Source organism: Macrosteles quadrilineatus, unplaced genomic scaffold (assembly GCF_028750875.1).
Source record: "Macrosteles quadrilineatus isolate MER2022 unplaced genomic scaffold, UCM_ALF_1.0 Scaffold_20__1_contigs__length_2534061, whole genome shotgun sequence".
Classification (NCBI taxonomy): Eukaryota; Metazoa; Arthropoda; class Insecta; order Hemiptera; family Cicadellidae; genus Macrosteles; species Macrosteles quadrilineatus.
The window spans coordinates 2,520,671-2,527,263 of NW_026542613.1; positions in this window are offsets into that span (position 1 = coordinate 2,520,671).

Sequence of the window (6,593 nt, forward strand, 5' to 3'; positions counted from 1 at the left end):
AATATGATTTAACACTCTCCCTAAACTTAAACTCCGCTGTTGAATCACCTAAATTCACGGACATTCGCGCAAACTTCATAAAATCGTACCCCAATATTAACTGTAACGGAAGTTGATTGACTACCCAGAAGTTGTAGTCCCATGACAGATTATCTATCTTAAAATGAACTTTGACCTCTGTCCGCACAGTTATCTTCTGGCGGTTCGCGACTTCTACTGATTGATTAATTTTACTTGACTGTTTGATCAAATTAGCACTTCGCAACTTATTAAAAAGCGTTTTACTCATCAATGACCTACTACTGCCAGTGTCTATCAGCGATAGGCAGTCTATATTGTTGCCAAACAATACCTTAATTAGCGGCAGTTTCGCGGATACATCTGTTGCTTGCATACTTTTGTTGGGCGATAACTTTACAGTTCGACGTTGTGTGCCCTTGACAACGTCGGAATCTAGTTTAAAGAAACCCTACAGTTCCTAGCGAAATGACCTTCACCTTGACAACGATAACATTTTACAATTCTTTCCCTGGGTCTGTTACGTAGATCGTTTTGCGACGTAATTGGATTGTGACGAGTTTGATTCACAACCCTAGGCGATGAATTAATCAATGGGCGTCGATTTGCATTACCAAAATATCTCTCTTCGGCACGCATTGAACTAGTGATTCTATTTGCGAATGATTTTAGCTCAAATAAGCTTTGTGGCATTTGACCGAACGAAAAATGACTTCGAACAGTTGGATTACATTTTGTCAAAGCAATCTCAATCACCTCGCCTTCTGACATTGACGATTTTAAAGCGAATGCGATAGATATGATGTGATCGACGTATTCTGAAAAAGTTTCATTCGGTTGTTGTGGTCGATCTAACTCAAACGATGCAATCTCTCGTCGCCTAATTGACGGAATAAATCTGTGTAATATCTCGTCATGTAAGACATTCCAGCGTGCGTTACTCGATACTGCTTCTAAAAACAATTGGAACATTTGACCTTTGACCTTAGGGATAATAAGTTTAATGATCTCTGTATGACAATTCGGAGAAATATCAAATATTGGTTTGATGTTTTTGAGAAATGAAATTAATTCAAGTTCATCTGTGCCGTCGACTGTATTCAATTTATTAATCAGTTCAATTACCACAATTTGATCGGTTTTAGTAAGTGATTGACTAACATTGTATGCGTGAGCGTGTACGTGTGTGTCATGGTGAGTGTATGTGAGAGGTCGAGTGTGTGGGTGTGGGTGGTGTACAGTGGCACTGACCGGGGCAACAGTGGACAGTGAACCAGTCGCTACAGGAAATGACGCGCGTTGTTGTGCAGTGACTATCTCCATCTCTCTCGCACGTTCGCCGTTTGAAGGTTGAATATCCACGTACGACGAGCTGTTGGCATGACTGTTATCTTGAGTTGCATTCGACGTACTTGATAGCATTTCAGTCAATTCGTGGTTGTTTAGGTCCATTAAACAACTATTAGAATTTTGTCTAATTGGCGATGGTTCGTCATCGTTTACGATCGGTAAACGACAAGCGGAATTTTGTCTATTTGACGATGGTTCGTCATCGTTTACGATCGGTAAACGACAATCGGGATTTTGTCTACCTAAACTAACTCCATTATTATTTGGTGGAATATGCTCATTGTTTTGGTGTATCGGCGCATTTAAATCGATTAATTCCTCTAAATTTCTCCTTGACATACGATCGCGTCGGTCATTCGCAGTTGTATTATACCCAGGCCCAAATTGTTGGTGCATTTTTCCCGCTAGGAAAATAATTCAATTTACGATAATATATCTCACTTTAACAAAACGAATTTTCCACGATGACAAAAACCAATTGACAATTAATTACAGCACAATACACAACGACAATAACAATAATAATAGAATCTCTTATAATCTAAACAATTTCAGTGAATCGCACAGACACAAACAGTACCAAGAGATCACGCGATGATATCATTTATTTGTAAAGAAAAATAAAAACAACTCCCTCCTACTACTTTTATATATTTAAATATTGTATTTAAATATATTTGCTCCTTGCAATGCTCTCAAATGAATCTTTACAAATGTTGGTTGCCCCTGGGTTGGAAGAACTCCAGAAAATAAAAATATCAGACAGAGCTTTTTGGCAGTGGAAGCTTGATGTTATTGAAAAAATATGAGTGGGCCCTGCAAAATATAAATATTCCCAAAAGGTCCTTAGGGGACGCCCTTGGCACTGTTTGTAGTTCTTCCAAAAAAGTAATACCTTTAATGAGAGCAATTTACCAGTCTTAATTCTACACCGAATTTACTTGCTCACTACTACACTAGTGTTTAGTGTTGCACTTAAAAGGTGAATCTTTTGTAGTGGCCTATTATTTACTGAATTACCTTTTGTTTACCAATTTGATACTATAGCATATAATAAAGAACTACCAGGTTATTGAGAACTAAAAGTGAGTACAATTTGATTTATTAAGCATTATTTAAGATTTACAATGATTCCAGTTTGACAGTTTCTGATTGTGTGGTGCAATATAAAAATATGACCTTGAGTGACACAATCAGACGGAATTGATCTGTCTGAGAATGTTGAACGGATTTATTCAAAGGGGAATATTTGGCGCGGTTTCACACCGATCTCGAAGGTGTCAACGGAGGAGTGGTATTTAATTTAATTTGAGACGACCAGTGCTAAACAAGTCCTGTTCGTTGGCCAACGATGTAAATATGAAGGTCGATTCTCGAAGGTCAACTGATTAAACAGTATTGCGTTTAATCGTAATAATATTTACTGGAACGTTGCTTATTGTTTTATAGCTAATTTGGCACTTTGGCGGTTCGTCTATATGCAAACTGGCACAGCCTCCGATAACACTTCCCGATTCAGCCGAACCAGCAACCTAATCCCTCCTTTGATATTAAATGATTCCCCCAAATTAAAATGCTGATTGTGACACTCTGTAACGAATTGTACTTTTAATAATGACTCTGTGCAAAATTCAAATACTATATAAAAATATTACAAAGCAACTCTGAATTACCCTATAAAAACATTTTCATATATTTATTCTTAATACTATAGAAATATCACAGTCTAATAAATAAAGCGGATTGCAACAATATGAATGGATTTAAAAATCAACAAATTGTGATCGAACCTATGAACATGTGCTTATTCTACATGAATTGACAAAACAAGACGGGAAAATTTACCAAAGTGCGACTCACTGAAAATCTCAATTTAACAAATAAATACACAAAATTACTTACAGTTTGGACGTCCACAAATATAACACAAAGGGGAAAGGATGGGAAAACGTAACTAGCCGGTATACTACAACACGCGATCAATTGAACTCGTGAATCGTTTGAGAAATTTTCAAATGGCGGACTGCGTTTGGCCGGTAACGAACTTTTGCACTTTTTGACAAAAACACTGATTCTAATTTCCGATCGCGAGGCAATTATATCCCTTAGGGATATAGGCTGAACGACTTTAAGGAAATTTAAGATTGGCCGACCAAACGCCGCGAAATGAATTTAATTTCCACGAACGATAAACAATTTTACCGAACTAGCTACGATGAGACTTGGGTAAGGACTGAGTACTGATTTAAACAGATGGCCGCCCGGCTAAACCTTATCCCCTCTCCGTCTTTAGTGCGTGGTGCATTCTGGTCTATACTGATCTATTGTTGAAACCAGCTGACTGTTCTTTGCATTAACCTGTATTGATTTGTTGCCTTTTACAACAAAATCGGTACAAAATGCCCCCTAGCAGAAAAAAATGATCCGTGATCGGCCCAGGACAGTCAAACCTATCGTACTACCTCGGAGCATTTTTGGCCTAGCCGGTGGACCACGACGATACACATGAACACAATTACAATTTACAATCAACAATAACGACAACAATCAGGCAACAACAATTTAAATAATGGTAACAACAATACTAAACTATTACAATGATCTATTTTATGACAAGGACACCAACTGATCATTTCCTCATTAAACACACAAAGGCATCCCGCGCACAGAATAGACACTATGATTTACCACATGTGGTAATCAGCAGAGCGTGTTGTCCGAGGTGGTGAACAGCTGGGCTCGTACATTGTTGTTGGTCGGCAGCGTAGTGGCACAGGTGTATTGGCTCTAGTGGATCAGTAGCACAGTGACCCAACAATGGTCCGATAGTAGTGCTGTCAGCTGGGGAGGGTGGGGCGGGCGCTCAACAATGGTTAGACAGAGAGCGGCGATAACATTGTTGTCAGTGATGCGATAAGCAGGCGATAACCCTCTCTCGACAGATGGACAATATCTCTTCTGCCGTTTTTATAAGTGTGTTTGAAGTATTCATTCTTCTTTATTGTAGTTAACGGTTGGAATTGTTTATGAAATTGTAACACTCGTACTCTGGGCGGATTATGTAACGATTGTATAAACACATTGATTTGTTTGATTTGGTTTTGATGTTGTGGGTTTCTGTTGAGGGTGGGGGGAATGGTCGAAATTATAATGTCTCTATTGCTGGCTTTAATGAGGGTTGTAATGATTTTAAGATTTGATTTGGTTTGATTCGGGGGTACTTTCTTGAATATATCATTTATGGAGCAGATAATAAAACAGGTTTTGTGGAGATGAGGCAATATGGGTCTTAATGCTGATTTTAAGTCTGTGGTTGTCCAACCGCCTCGGGTCCCACTGGCATTGAGATCAACACTGGGGTCGTCTATAGTCCATGTTTCACACATCCTTCTGGCCTGCGAGTCGCCCAGCACACTTACACCGTTGCACATCATTGATTTTTATTCACTGTCAGGGAAATCACTCACTGTTACTCCAATTTTTCACAACAATATTTATATAATACAATATAAAGATTCTTACGTTACCACATTTAAACATTTAAACACATACAAAACAATACGATACGATTCGATCCACCTACCGCTGATAATATTTTTTCAATTGGCATACATGAACTACTCGATTTATACTGGGATCCTTGACTAATTCAATTCTGACATTTACTGAACTTAACACATTGGTTACGACGTATGGACCTTTCCATGTTTGAGTCAATTTGTGCGATACTTCGTTGGCTTTATTACTTGGTATGTACCTTTTATATAATACCAAATCGTTTTCTTGGAACGGCGATGGATTCCTATTTTTATTATATCTGGCGCTACTTTTGCGATGGGCTGATTTAATATTATCCATGATTTTTGCGATACAATCCTCTGTAACGTCAGTATCGTTTTCCTGATCGATGTCCCACTGTAATTGCAATGGATGATTAATTTCTCGTCCTAAGAAAATTCGCGCAGGCGTCGCTTTGGTTGTTTCGTGGACGGCTGAATTTAAACCCATGTTTAAATATGCGATATTTTCATCCCAGCGTTTTTGTGTTTGCGAATGGAATATCTTTAACGCTATTTTCAGATTGCGATTGACTCTTTCTGACTGATTTGAGTTTGGCCTAGCTACAGAAGTATTGATGTGTTTGATCCCTAAGCTGAACAAAAAACTTTTAAACATTTCTGACTTAAAAATGGATGCGTTGTCAGATACAATTATTTCTGGGAAACCATGTTGAGTGAAAATTTTTTCCCTTAGCGCTGCAATGATTGTTTTGGTGTTTGCCTTCTTTAATGGAATAATCCAACTAAACTTTGAAAATGTATCGACACAAACTAATGCGTACATATTTCCATTTGCGGTTCGTATTAATGGTCCAAAGGTATCGATGTGTAGTCGTTCAAAGCATCTTTCGGGAGGTTTAGAATTCATCAGGCCAATATTTAGCGCTTGAGCTGGTTTAGACAGCTGACAAAGGCTACAAGATCTGACAAATTGCTTAACCTCGTCGAAAATTTTCTCCCATGTGAATTCGCGTGTGATTCGCCCGATAGTCTTTTTTATTCCTAGGTGAGCTGATATTGAAATGTCGTGAAAATATTTCATTAACATTTTCCTCATTTGAGTCGGAACGACGATTTTAGACGGATTTCTGGGGTTTTTTTGATAACGTAGTATACCCTTTTTTATAAAATAATTCGGTACGTCGATTCCATCTTCGATGTTATTTATAATATTGAGGAGCTGTGGGTCTTCGCGTTGTTTCGAACTCAGTGACTCAAAGGTTTCAGGGAAGTGTTGTAGAAAGAAAACTTGTTCGGGGACAACATCATTTTGTGGTGTGAGAGTTTTAGTCGGCTGTTGTTTGTTGACTTTGACTCGGTCGGGGCCAACGTTGCTTTGTGGCGCTGGGGTTTTAGTCTGTTGTGGTTCATTGACTTCAAACATCCGGCTTAGAGCGTCGCTTACTATGTTTTGTGTGCCCCTACAATGCTCGATTTTCTCGCATGGAAATTGTGAAAATCGTAGTTTCCAACGCGCTAACATACCAGTAGTCTTGTCGGAGCCCATAACATATGTTACAGCCATACAATCGGTTTTAAGGATGAATGGGTTATCAGTGAGATAATCCTTGAACTTTTCCAGGCCGTACAATACAGCGGCAAATTCCTTCAAATACATGCTGTATTTTAATTGAGCACCTGAGAATGTTTTGCTGGCAAAAGCGA